Here is a 14,803-nt window from a genome sequence, read left to right on the forward strand (position 1 = left end):
GCATGTCACGCTAGTAAACACTAATAACACGTAACGCAGCAGGTAACGTTAGCCTACCATTAGCTACAGTAGTAACTGGATTAAGTATTAGTATTAGTAAGGAATGACGCATTTTAAATATTGCTCGATCACGCAAATTTGATCGTGGGAAGCCATAATCGTGATTGTGATAAAAATTGGATTATTGTGCAGCCCTACCTGCGCTCTCTGCGTCTCTGAACTGTCATTGCAGCCGAGGAATGACTGTAATGCCATTGTAGCAACACTTTCTACCTACATACCAATACCAATGAAATTTCATGTATGTAATCTGGAGAAAACTTCAGTCTTCTGGACCCACAGCTTTGAAACCTGGCATCACCACACAGCCAGCATACGGTTAACGTTTGCTCCCAGACAGCAAGCAAGCGTATTTAGTTAGTCTGTTTCTCTCTGCCGTTGTTGTTTTTTCACATAGAACCGGGCTGGTTAAAGTTAAAGCTAAAGTGCGTAGTTACTGTCTCCCCCATGAGGAATTCTAAGTAGGCCTATTGACAACAATTCTGTCGGTGCATCCACATGACACAAGCCTTCTGTGATTATGGAAGGCGCTATTCCGTTTTTCTTCTTCCTCTTCAGCATTTAGCGGCAGACTAGAATATATGGTACTGTAGAAAAATGAGTACCGTTTTCAGAATTTTGGTACCGACATGGTACCGAATTACCGGTTCGCGTGACATCCCTAGTGGGACCTTTAAAACACATTTTTATTCTCAGGCTTTTAACACTATAGTTGCCTTTCTATTTTATTGTCATTTTGTCTTCTAAACTGGTCTTCTTTGTGTTTTTACTATGTTCTTTTTATGTTTTTTTTAAATCTTTGATTGTACAGCACTTTGGTCAACTGTTGTTATTGTTGTTAAATGTGCTGTATAAATACATTTAAATTGGATTGGATTGGACTAAACAGCTAATTATTCTGTAGAATGAGCACACTTCATCTTGTTCTGTCTAATGGGGTGGCAGTAGCTCAGTCTCTGGGGACTTGGCCAGAGGGTCGCAGGTTCAAGTCCCCGTACAGACAAAGTATGTAGTGTGGACTGGTAGCTGGAGAGGTGCCACTTCCCCTCCTGGGCACTGCTTAGGTGCCCTTGAGCAAGGCAATGAACCCCCAACTGCTCAGGGTGCCTGTTCATTTGCAGCTCTATAATTGTATTACATCTCCAGAATATGTCACTGTTCTATCCAAAGATTTATTGCCAAGTAACACTTACAAGGAATTTGCCTTGGTTATTGGTGCATACATAAACATATTAAACATTAATATGAAATGAACAAAAAATAAATACAGAAACAAATATGTACATATAGTAAATGTTTAACATCAAGAAATAAAATATATATAGGCCATATATATATATATAAATATATGGCCTATACATACCTCTTGGGGTTTTGAGCGCCCTGCTGAATCCGCATGGTGTTAAAGGGCAGTACCCCGTGGTTATAACTTCATAATCCGTATTACCAATTGAAGATTAAAGATGGTTTAAATTAAGATTTGTGGTTGGGGTTAGGAAAAGGTTTGGTTGAAGTTTAGTTAAATGGGTCAGATCCAGTAGATGGCTTCCACACAACCATCCCACATCAGCTCCACCATGTCCGCTGCGGTTTGAACATCATTTCAATCCTCTCTCAACACTGGTGACATGCAGGTGTTACTGATGCTAGCTTTAATGGTTCCTACCCATTTGCTTAGACAATTAAGATAAGATGGTAAAAATGAGAACTAAAGGACCTCAATAACCACTTTTTATGATTTGGGGACACTGAGAATAGAGGTATCAACGTTTTTAAGGTGACTGTACATATAAAGACAAATAAGTTCTTACAATTGAGAGAATAAAAGAAAAATGTATTTGTTTATTAGCATAATTTCTCAGGACCAGAATTTACCTAATAATGCTTGTGGCAGATATCTCTATGAAGCCTCTCAAGCAATCTTCATCAAGGGAACATTTTTCAGATTAAACCCAAGATGCTGCTAAGCAGAATAATATTATATAAGATACAATATACTGTATTATCCCCTAAAGAGAAATTTTGCTTGGGCAATTGTGCAACACAGAGCTACAGTCAACGTCAAACAATACTTAGCCACATGACATATAGTAGCAGGAAGCCCTGCAGGTACAGCACATGCCTTGTGATTAACTCCCCATGGACATCTTATGTTCACTGTTAAGTTGGCCTACTGTTCCAACAGGTTTTACAGTTCAAGACAGTATCACAGTCAGCCTACGTGTTCACTCAAGAAAATACTCCTCACAGTCAGATGAACATGTGTTAACAGGAATCATTGGCCTTTAATTAGACAGCTAACACAGTTAGTGAAAAAGTGGCAGGCTATTTGAATATATTTCAACCGCCATAGCGGAGACATCCTAAACACTAGGCTACAGCTGGGATAGGCTATCCAACAAAGAACATGATGAGGATGAAAAAGGCGCACCACTTACCTCAGTGTGCTGAGAAACAGTGGTCCAGATGCTTGAGCTACACAGATTAAACAGCCAATCGGAAACACAGCCTCCCTTCAGCCAGCTCCGGTCAAACTTCTCATGTGGATGGGAAAGGAGGAGAAGCGTTGATTCTTATCATAAATGTTCTGAGACAAAGGTGCATCTGTAGAGTTCATTTCCAGCCGACTTCACGGTAACTCTCAGGCAGACTAATCTAGATCAAATAGAGATATGTAGCCTATCTCAACATCTGCAACATGTCTTCACCGGTTGGTGTTCATCAGTGAAACGCAGCTGGGAGATAGTGTTGGATGCGCTCGAAAAGTGAACCGCCGCGACCTTTTTTTCTTGAAATGACGCTGCAGATAGATGGCTTCAAGAAGGAACCCGCTCACACAGAAAAAAAACGTCTTAATCCGCAGCGCTCTCTCTCTTTCTCTCTCTCTCTCGTTTCTTCTCTTTCTTTCTGTATCTCCCTGCCTCTCTCTTTTTATCCCTTCTCCTCCCTTTATACCTCCCCCATCTCTCTCTAATTTCTGTCCAATTCAACTGAGCTTGTTAAGCATTGATTACTGAGACTCTCCCTGCTTTTCTCTCTTTTTTTCCTTCTCCTCCTTTTATTCCTACCCATCTCTCTCTAATTTCTGTACAGATCAACTGAGCTTTATTAGAATGGATCACTGAAATTTTGCTGTATCCCCCTCTTAATTGCTCTCTGTCTCTGTATTCCGTAATGAATTGCATTCATTCATTTGGAGATAATTCGCGTTTTCTATGCTTATAAAAGTGACTATTTATTGTGCTGATTTAGTTCCGTGTATTTATGTTGCTCTCCACAAAGAGCAATATTATCTCCTACCATGCCAGCATAGTCTCACAAAAGTCCTGTTTACAACTTTCTGTAATAGAGCACATGATATCCTTAAGTTCTGGGTCGGACAATTGGTTTGCTAATTTAATTTGCTAGAAGTGGTCCAAGTTATCTTCAAGTTCAAACTCAAACATAAAACATAATGAGACAATAATGTTTTTATATATTTATAGTAATGGATATAAAAACGTGATGTTTTAGGCTCGACAAAAGCAGATATTGATGGTATCACAGATTTCTGCTTAATCTGAGTGATAAAAATGATAAAAACAATGATTTTCAAAAATGAATTCCCCTTTCAGAAAAACGTAATTATACAAATAAACATAGGATTTTCCCATATTTATTTACAGCTGGTCCTGTGACCAATAAGTCTTGCATATTTCTGTGTTTCTATGGTGACTTGTAGTCCATGAAATACGAATGGCTTGGATAACACCAGGCTAGATGTAGTAAACTGTATGATCACTATCACTGATTTCGGCACATAAAATGTAAAATTGACTTGATGCTGAAATGAGAATTATATGAAAGCATAATATTCAAATCTTGAATGTATATGAACTAATTGCACACTTATGTAATAGTTTTTATAGTTTTCTTCCTTACTGAAAACATATTACCTTAATGTTACTTATTAAGTCTTATATGCAGAGGTGTATAGTCCAGGTGCCAGAAAGTAGAAATCCTGTCCAGCAGCTGTCCCAACCATCACTAAACCAGCTCCAGTGAAAACACCTGTTCTAGATGTAGAGGCAGATCCAAAAACATGGCAGGATTTTTACTTTCTGGCACCTGGACTATACACGTCTGAATTTCAGTATTTGTGATGGTAGTTTTGTAAAGTAGATTAGAATTGTATTCTAAAGTACAGTTGCTGATATTTTAATTTGAAAAGTCTGTGTAGTGCATCCATGTCTCGTTTGGAAACTACTGTATACCGTCTAAGATGTGTTGGCTGCTGAACAGACGTGTATAGTCCAGGTGCCAGAAAGTAAAAATCCTGCCATGTTTTTGGATCTGCCTCTACATCTAGAACAGGTGTTTTCACTAACGAGCTCATCTACCTGGTAGAGGAGCTGGTTTAGTGATGGTTGGGACAGCTGCTGGACAGGATTTCTACTTTCTGGCACCTGGACTATACACCTCTGCTTATATGAGATTTACAGATGCCTTTAAATGACACAGTTGATATAGCTACATTTCACAATGAACAGTACATTGGCCAATTGGGGCCAAATTGTGTGTGTGTGTGTGTGTGTGTGTGTGTGTGTGTGTGTGTGTGTGTGTGTGTGTGTGTGTGTGTGTGTGTGTGTGTGTGTGTGTGTGTGTGTGTAACTCTGATGATGATTGACAGCTTCCTGTATGCATTTCCACTCAGAAGTTGTTCTCCCTGTTGAAAAGCACGAAAAAGGCTCAAGGCAATTTATCGTCTGAAACCCGCCCCATATGAGATGAACGGTTGTGATTGGCCTGACGAGGATCTGATCAGCTGGAAATCTGTCTGAACTTGAAGGGGACCAGACGCATCTGCCAGGGCAAATAAAACATGAGCTTGCGGAAAAAGAAGTCCACCCAGTGGATGCAAGAAAAGGATGTCTGATGTTGGTATTTAAAAACACCCACTGGTAAATTCCAAAGGCTGAAGCAAAATTTATCAGAAAAAGGTGCACTTCAAAGAGAAAGATTACCAAAGGGGTGTACTAGACAGAACATACAGTCAATATGAAATCCTCTGCACTGAAAATACTAAAAGAAAATCTCAAAGAATTAATTTGATGATATTTTCATTGTAAATTTAGAAATGGTATCAATGAACATAAAAATTAAACTATAACTGGCTCAACTTGAAAATACTCGATTTCCTTACTTCCACCACTTCCCACCTAATGAAATGGCTTTGAATTTTATACATAATTTGATGAAGGCCAATATGCTGAGGGAATTGCATATTCTTTTGACAAGGGGGGTACTAATAAGGTCTAATAGAAACCACTTGTATAATAACATTATCTTTGAGTGTGTCCCACCATTTGCATTAGGGATATTTGATAACTTATGGAGATGAGTTTGAAGAATTTAAGGTCACCATGAATAGTAGGATAGATTAATGGGGAATGCTACTGAAAAGTCTGTCAAGGTCTTAAATACTACTGCACATGTGAAAAAATTGTATAAAGCCTTTTGTAGCCTATTATTTCCTCGATTCATATAATCGAATAAGCATTAATTGGGGTTGAAGACTACAAGTTTGAAAATTAGAAAGATCTGGGGGTGTAGAGTTATAAAGAAGTGAGTTTACCAGGCCTCTGTAGCCCGCTCCTCATCACTGCTTGTGACTAGTGATGTCACGTTCCTGAACAATCCAATTCTTTTCAACAGCCCTTTGGTAAGAACGAACAGAACCAGTTTGTACTTTGTGAGAGCTGTTAGTTATTTTACCAAAATGCTGTTGCAATTCCTCTGTAGAATTCTGTGGCGTGGCCATGGCTTTTGGCCTTAACATAAATAGCAATGTCATGCGATTAGATATGGATTACAGCTAATTTGTGTATATGACAGACTGCCAGTTTACATTCTTGTAAATAGTCATTGCACTCCATGGAAAATAACTGATATGACGTTGTCCAACAAAACAATCATTGTCCTGTGTTTGTGCTTATCATTTTTGTGGACCTAAAATATACTTTTTCCTTTATGCACCAGGTTAGCTACCTGGAAGGGTTCTTTATCAAGTTCATCAATTTAATACTAGATGCTTGATAATTTAAAGTCATGTGAATATTGTTAACTCTAAATTTCGTTTCAAAGTACCTGCAAAAGGGTGTGAGGGGACACAAACCACACTGACACCAACATTTCTAGTTTTGATTTTAGCCATGCTAGCGGCATGGCCCATGAGATGGCAGTGTTGGTCAGTCAGTTCACCACAAAAAATGAATCCAGAGACAGTTTAGAAGCGAGGCGGTGCAATAATTTCATGTATCTGTGTCACGTGGGTATCACCACTGCCACGCAGTCTAGTGCAGGTCCTGAGAGTAAGTCTACGTTCATACTAGAGGATGGATACCCGACCCGAGCCCGACAGGTACCCGACGGGTTCGGACAGATGTTTAGAAATGATGTTCTGGTTCGGGTCGGGCTCGGTTACATCAGTGCGATAAGGCATTGAACATTTTAAATTTAAAACAGCTTATTATGTAGGTAGCCAATGGGCCTGTTTCACTTGATGCAAAGGTTCGTTTTTGTGATTAAAATAAATTTTAAATATTACCCTAACATCCGTCTTCCTGTATGCGGAATTTATGTAGCTGTGACGTGCGCTTGTTGCCCCGTGTGCGCTGATGCGCTCATCTGTTGACATTTCCGAATGCCTTCCTATAATTTCTTAATAAAAGCTGCTTTCCACACAAACATATGCTCCATATTTACAATACAAGGGAAATGATCCACCAGACACAGCAAAGTAAGTCCACTCTGGTTTGGTTGTGAAAAATACCTGGTTACAGTAATGAGGATGGAAGGCCAAAATGGAGTTTTAACCAGTAGACATGGCCTTAGAGGGATAAGTTAAACACAGCAGAGGGAAAGTGAATGGACCGGTCTAATGATCTAAGTGCAGATCATGTGACTAATGGTGAGTGGTGATCCCTCCTCCTGTTCCACAAGGCTTGATTCACATGATTGCTCATTATCCGCAGACGTCACAAGGTTAGATCTAAGAAGGGCGCGGATTATCGGAAGAAATTAATGAATGAATGAAGGGGACAAAGTGAAGCTCTGAGATAGTTGTGTATACAGAAAGATGGTGGAAGGGAGGGATAAATCATAACAGAGAGCACAGAATGAGCAGGATAAGGAGATGATGAAGAGGAAATGTCAATATCAAAGTATGAATCCTGCACTTCAACACAGTCCATTCTTAGTTAATTTTTGATTTCCAATGGGCGTTATCAACACTGTAGACCAAAATGACTCTGGATGCAATTGGATAGACCTACAACCAATCAGAAACATGACAAATTAAAACAGCATGCAGGGATGAGCTATGATGTAGCATCAACATGTCTGTGAGCGAGTCTTGCTGTTTTTGACATCAGAATTTGAAAATAGTACTTCAACAGAAAGTTCCACATCAGCTGCAGCCATCTTGAAAATGCCTCAATGGCACTTCTCTTCACTTTATCTAGGTGTATACAAGCCATATTGTCCCCAGGCAAAAATTATGTCATCATGAATTTTGCATAAAGTGCGAAGGCTCCACAAGTTGTCAGTAATCGTCTGAAACCCGCCCCATATGAGATGAATGGTTGTGATTGGCCTGACCAGGATCTGGTCAGCTGGGGACCAGAGTTTGTACTTTGTGAGAGCTGTTAGTTATCGTTGTTTTGTTTTTTTGTACTTTCACACATTACAGGCTACTTGTTTTTCTTTATTGCGCCCATAAAAAGTTGTCTAATAATACATGTTGCAGGAATTGCATTCATGGCAAGGCAACCTAATTTACATTATACATTTCACACAGAGGGTAAATTCAAAGTAGTAAATTCACTGACAAAGCAGAGGGATATGGCGTCACCTTGTGTAATGTTAACAATGAAGATCATAGACATTAGGTCTGGCATTACGAGTATTTTAGTGCTTCTAAACCTAGTCCACGCATGCAAAATGAAATCATTTTGATGGGATGTCTAAATTAAAATCGGATCCAAATCTTACCCTATCATTAGCCTAGTGATTATTTCGCAGAAAAACCTAACCACCAGCCCTGAAAAAAGATGAGCTGGGAAAAGAACGAGCCACAAGATCCAGCTGCCTTCAAAGAGCCGTAATTCCCATTCCCACTACTTGAGGCTAGCAACTGGAGGTTACATTAGCAGCTACTAGCATAACCAGTGGCGTTTTATAGAGAATCCCTGACCGAACTGTCGTCGGTCAAGTTGCATTGCATTGTGGATAATGTAGATGCCAGGTTTAATGTTTAAAAAAAAACGTAATTAGCGAATAAATCCCAATATACATTATGCTTATTATAAGTTTATAACTGCATGTCTAAGCCATGCTGAAAAGTTACTTACTTACCAATTTGATGTCACTTGAAATCAAGAGTGCATGAGTCTTTGTGGCTCCATGTCCACCTTCCCTCAATAAGCGCAACCGGTGAAAACAAATTTGTTCTCACAGCCACAAAGGCTAAGTGTTGGCAGCGCCAGTAGGCATTTTTGTTGACACCTGCTGCTCTCTTAATAGTGTGTAGAACAGTGTTACTGTCTTGCACTTGGCTACACTTCCATTACACATATTGTAAGAAATGGAATTATGAACAAAAGATTCAGCCAAGCAGGAAACACATGAATAAAAGCCATAGAGCTGTGCTTTACGTTAGTTAGGGTTGGCTATACTATATTTCAAGTTGACTAATTATGGTCCAACATGACTGGAAAACATACTTAAATATAGCAGGCAGTACATGTTAGTCATTACCAGCTGAAAATATATGATCAACAATTGCAACTTATATGAAGTCTATTTCATATTTTACACTGATATCTAATTACAACTTGAACTTAGTAAGTCTAAACATTTGTCATAAAATGTCGTAATGTCTACACGAAACTTTGAGAAATGGCTAAAGAACCAGACAGACACGCATACAGCATTTATAAATCTTATTATTCAACAATATTCACATTACAACATCAAAACTGCTCTGCTAGTGACAGGTTCTAATAATCCCAATATATTGTATAGTTACTTTGTAATACATTATCGAGAGGCACTTCCAGTAAGTCTGGCAATAGAGGAGCTACAGTATTGTGTCTAAATTACAAAACAGTAAAAATAAATATTTTTCTAAAAGTTTTTTTTTGTTATAATATACTTTTGAATCTGTACAGTATAATTTTTTTTATATAAAGTCAAACAATATCTAGAAATAAAATGTCATATTCCACTTAAACAAATACTGGTGAATCACACAATTTCCCCATCCTGTAGGTATTGCTACATGTGTTAAGTGCAAGATACTGGAGAGAAGAAATTAATTGAGTCTGTGAAGCGCCTGCTATAGAAATAAAAACATACCAGTCTTGTTTGTCTTGCTTTAAAGGTGGTGAAAAAAAAAGTGTGTTTTGGTTTCCTTTGTGACAAACAAGGAAAGCTGATGAATGTAGCGTTCAAACAATGTAGACATACACATATACTGTACATGTGAAAATGGTATGGCATAGGAGCATAGCCCCCTTTTAAAATGGCTGAAACAACAAACAATACAAAAAGGAATGTTTTTGGTTCAAACCATCAAAAGGAACTACGAGGGCTTCAGTCTGAGCACAGAACAGTCGGTCAGTTCCACTGTAGTGCTACTGCTGCCTATTGACAAGGCAGTGAAATAACAACTAACAGTAAAGACGTGGACAACGGCGTGAGTTCCAGTCTGTTAGATGAATGCTAAGATGGTTCATATGTTGCTTTAATCTGTCCTGTCTTCTGTTACAAAGTATATGCATATCCAGACATTCTCCCCAGGTTCTGGATAACACTGACAAATATGAAAATGCAAGAAACATGCTCCTTTTAGGGCTCATTTTGTGCAAATCACAAGAAAACCACAGAGTTCAAAAACTTTCTTTGGTTTGCACAAGTTAATCCACTGTGTAGCAATCCCCTTCTCATCATCATTTAAGAGAAACCACACATACTGGCTCTTATTAACTGAAATCATTTCGTCGTAGACCCTGTACTTTTGTTGTTTTCTGGCCCAGTTTTTACAAAAAGATGTAAACGTAATTTAATTGTGTGATTGCCTGCTACAAACCACTGGACCATGTTGCCATGACGATTCTGACCAAGACGAAACAGTTGAGATGGTATGTTTTGGTGGCCAAGAATCTTTACTTAATAAATTTGGGATGAAAATAAAAGAATTTTGAGAGCCAGCAGGTAATTGACTAAAAGGAGGGGAGTTGAATGAATTTCAAGAGCAACTTAAAACCCTCTGCAATCCAGTGATTTAACTTTTCACCTTGCTGCAGTGTTGTAAAAGTGTACTCAAGAGTGTGTCAGTACACTGTGCCATCACTGTTGGGTGTGGTTTCAGGTGCAACCAAAAAAACTTCGGACCACTCCCATACCACTAATGCTACGTGTGGTCAGATGTGAAACGCAGTGAAACACTGCTTTTCAGACTGGTGTGATGTTACTATAAACTGGGACCATATCAGTGGTTCCACATGTTTAACACGTATACTTTACTTTACAAGTGACCAATTTGCAAACAATGCTGCTGTGTTTCACAAATTTTGATGTATTCTACTGTTTCAGGCATCCATTGGTTTCTATTAACTTTCTCACAACATGAAAATATATTATCATACTCTCGAAAGTAGTTATTTAATCTCCCCCCCAGCCCCAGCCCACAACGAACATCAAGTCTGCATTCATTTTTGCAAGTTGCATTGTTGTTCTGAAGTCTTTCAAATGACTCTACACTAAATGCATAACGACGAAGATTAATGCAGACAAATGTTGACTTTAATGGAATGTGCTAATGGCTTTTTATACTGTAGAGAAATGAATCAAAACCAATAGCTTGGCCTGAGAGAAATACATCAAAAACTGTAAAGCTTGCATTTGAAAATGACCAGAAAATATGTCAAGTATACATGATTTGTTTGTTAAGAGGCAAACATTTGCAAAAACACTGCTATGGTCCTTTTATTTCATTGCAAAAAACAACTAAAACCTGTTATTAAAAGATTGAAGGAAACAACCAGTTGACCACTCCCTTATGTCTCACTCAAAACCTGCAAAATGGCTACACACAGCTTTGGATTGTTTACGACAAAAAAGCGCCCCCAAATTCTATCACAGCTTTGATTTAGTCTCTTTGATTGCGGCACTGTCGTGTGAACAGTGAGGCAGGGCTGGAAGGGGAGATCAGAGGAGGGAAGCGTCCATTTTTGACTAACTGGTTCCCTAGTGAGCATTGAATTCTCTGATCACGCAACAAAAGTGAAGGGAGTGTGAGGAAGTCTACAAATTCCCAAACATAGAGGTGGAGCATGGGATGGTACAAGTGTGAGATATGAGAAAAGAAAAACAATTGCAAGAGTATGCACATTAGATTTCAAGTGAGGCCTCGATATTCTGTATGGTGCGTCGTGTATTTACAGTGCACGGAGCTCAAGCTCAGTCATGTGTGCTCAAATGCCTGTTGTTTACAGGAGGCTTGCAGCGCTTTTTACAGTCTTGGTTAATTTCAGAACAACTGAAGTTTGAAAGCTACGTTGCTGTACAGAGTTTCAAAAATGCTCAACTAAAAGACCCCAGTCGATGCCTTACATGACCCACCGATGTGTAGATCAGTCGTGTATCAGCTGGTGTTTACAGATAATTTTTCCTGCTACAGGTAGACTTATCGTGACAAACCAATGCAAGGAGAGGCTATTGGAAGACATTTGGTCCAGGATGGGACTTGGATAAATCCATCAGCGTCTTGCTGCATACGCTACAAATACACTGCTGCACTTTGTGTTGGCAGGTAAGACACACATTGTTTCAGGGGTCAGATATCACTTTGCCCTTTTTCTGTTCCCAAGCAACATTAGCTCCTTTCACTGTGGACTTTTTTTTTTTGTGTCCGGGGCTTCCTTTCTGATTCACATCAACATTGGAGGTAATTTCCCTTGTAATTAATTAAATTACATTTTGTAAAGAGAAACTCAATTGAGTTTTTCAAAATGAAAGTTCCTTCTTATCTGCAATAGTTACCGTACAATCAAAGACCACAAACAAAGCCAGAAATCTTGGTGTAGTCATTGACTCAGACCTACATTTTAACATCCACATAAGACAATTACTAAATCAGCCTATCACCTTAAGAATATATGAAGAATTAAAAGACTTGTGTCTCAGCAAGATTTAGAAAAACGTCTCCATGCATTTATCTTCAGTAAGCTCTCTCGAAAAGTCGATCAAAAGCTGCAGCTGATTCAGAACGCTGAGTCCTCACTAAGACCAAGAGAGAGCATATCAGTTTATTTCTCAAAACTGTGCACTGGCCTGTTGCTCAAAGAATTGTCTTTTTAAAATTACACTGTTGGTTTATAAAGCACTGTCTTAAAATACACTTCTGATTCTACGTTGAACCGTCCAGACCTCTCAGAAGGTCTGGGACAAGTCTGTTTACTGTCACCAGAGTCAACACTTCAGCATTCAGTTTGTATGTACACCACATATCCTGAACAAACGTAATTTGTTTTAAATTTCAGTTCTTTTAAAGCAGGGCCTAATACTTTTCTGTTTGCCACTTTCATTTAATTCTATTTTAGCTTTATCTTCCACTTTATTTTACTCTTTTAAATCCTATTTAAATATATTTTTATATTGCCTTGTGTTTCTTTTTATTAATGCCTTTTATGTATTACGTAAAGCACTTGGAATTGCCTTGTTTTTGAAAGGTCCTGTGCAGATAAACTTGCTTTGCCTTTCCTCTCAACTGGATCTGAAACATGAACAATAAGCTCAGGCTTTAATTAGCACAGGCTTTCTTTTTTATAGCAGTAAAAACAAGTTCAACCAATGCACCCTTTTGTAAGTACAGGGAATAAGCAGTCAAGGGCATAATGTTTAGCCCTCCTGTGCACAATCGGCATTTTGATAACAGTGCAATGGATACAGTTGAGGATTTAGACAGTATTAACGTTAGCAAAACTCTAATTGAGTTAGGAAATTGGGTCACAGTAGGACAACTTCAACCAGTAAAAACTTAGCCAATGTGTGCAAACGAACTTGTTGAACTGGTTGCATTAAGTCTTTTGTAACCTTAGTTAATTTCCATTTCTATGTTATGATATATTGATTGTTGTTTCAATTTTAAAACAGTTTCCCTCTGTAGTGATCAGACAGGAAGTCACCAGCCACTCGCAACATGCATGGCTTCAAATTGTCAGCTATTTTGTTTCTGAAGGTTTATGGTGACTTACCAAATCCCAGTACTCCTGGGCATTTGTGTTGTCTTGTGTGCAACTAGCTAATCATTGAGGGATTTCACAACTGCAATGTTGCAAATGACCTACGTGCTAGATCAAAATTACAGATCAATGCTGCTTAAATGCCTCTGACAACTAGTGCCACTGCAGATATAACCACACACTCCCTATCCTAGTCCACCTCGACTTTTAAGCCAGCCTCAAGTCAGGCAGCTTGTCCAAAAAGTGCTGTCAAAATCCATGAATGTCTTTCAATTGTATTCAAATTTGCCTTTGTTTACATTGCAATTTTGACACTAAGTACTTGCTACAGATCTGTTGGTAAAGACACACAACTTAAATCACTGGACCTGAATCCCCTGAGTGCCCCTGTTACTTTTCCGATGTCAAATCAAATACACAGCATCCCATATCCCTGTAATACATTTTGCAAACTTGGAGATGTAGCTCATCTGACCAAATTGGCTCATCTTCAAAGAGTTACATCTAGAGTAATCTACTGAAATGTGAAAAGGATCTGAGACCCCCCCACCCCCTCCCCCTGACCCTTCATAAGCTGCTACAAGAGGCTAAAATGCTTCTCCCTCTCCTCCTTCCTCTTTCATTATGAAGTCTCATTACTAAGGCTGTTCTCCTTGTTCACATCAACTTCATTTTCATCTCCACCAGTCGGAGTCTCTGAGGACATCAAAGGAGAGCACAGACACAACTTGTGAAGCCATGCGTTATGTCATCATTATAGACTGCTAAGTGGAGAAAGAAATCCAGAGGTCTGCTGACCTATAATCAGATTTCAATAGAACTTCCTCTTACTCTATTGCACTTTTGGCCAACATATGCTACTTTAAAGTGCTCATATTATGCTCATTTTCAAGTTCATAATTGTATTTAGAGGTTATATCAGAATAGGTTTACATGGTTTAATTTTCAAAAAACACCATATTTTTGTTGTATTGCACATTGTTGCAGCTCCTCTTTTCACCCTGTGTGTTGAGCTCTCTTTTTTAGCACAGAGTGAGGCATCTCAATTCTGTTCCATCTTCGTCGGGAGTCGCACATGCGCAGTACCTAGGTAAGCACTGCTAGCTAATCAGAAGCAGAGTATGAGGGCATGCCATGCTAGCAGCTAGGTGAGCATTATAACGTGTTACAAAGTGACGCACGTTCGTCACGGAAGTAAAGGCTGGACTACAATAGAGCTGTTTGGAGCAGTTTGTGAACAGTGTTTTCTGTTGGAAATGGTAAGCCGTGGACTTTGGGCTTTTTCACTTTGGAAGCCTATTACATGCACAAAAAAGATATATAACCAATAAAGGAAAGGGAAAATGCCCAAAAGCATAATATGAGCACTTTAAAAGGAAACCATGCAGAACTCAGACATCATCCACAATGACAGCTTTTGTCTGTATCGTTTAAAATTCTTACATCTCTCATTCTGC

At 38.8% G+C, this 14,803-nt stretch overlaps 1 protein-coding gene across 1 annotated transcript in view; it reads right to left on the reverse strand.

The window, feature by feature from the left end:
• LOC120550711 (solute carrier organic anion transporter family member 1C1-like) overlaps nt 1–2,957 on the reverse strand; it is a 47,307-nt gene extending 44,350 nt beyond the window's left edge. Inside the window, exon 1 of the mRNA XM_039787423.1 lies at nt 2,499–2,957. The gene's annotated coding sequence lies outside the window, so the exon portion shown is untranslated. The remainder of the gene's footprint in view (nt 1–2,498) is intronic.
• Between the last annotated feature and the right edge of the window lie 11,846 nt (nt 2,958–14,803).

The sequence above is a fragment of the Perca fluviatilis genome, chromosome 2 (assembly GCF_010015445.1).
Source record: "Perca fluviatilis chromosome 2, GENO_Pfluv_1.0, whole genome shotgun sequence".
In the NCBI taxonomy this organism is placed as follows: domain Eukaryota; kingdom Metazoa; phylum Chordata; class Actinopteri; order Perciformes; family Percidae; genus Perca; species Perca fluviatilis.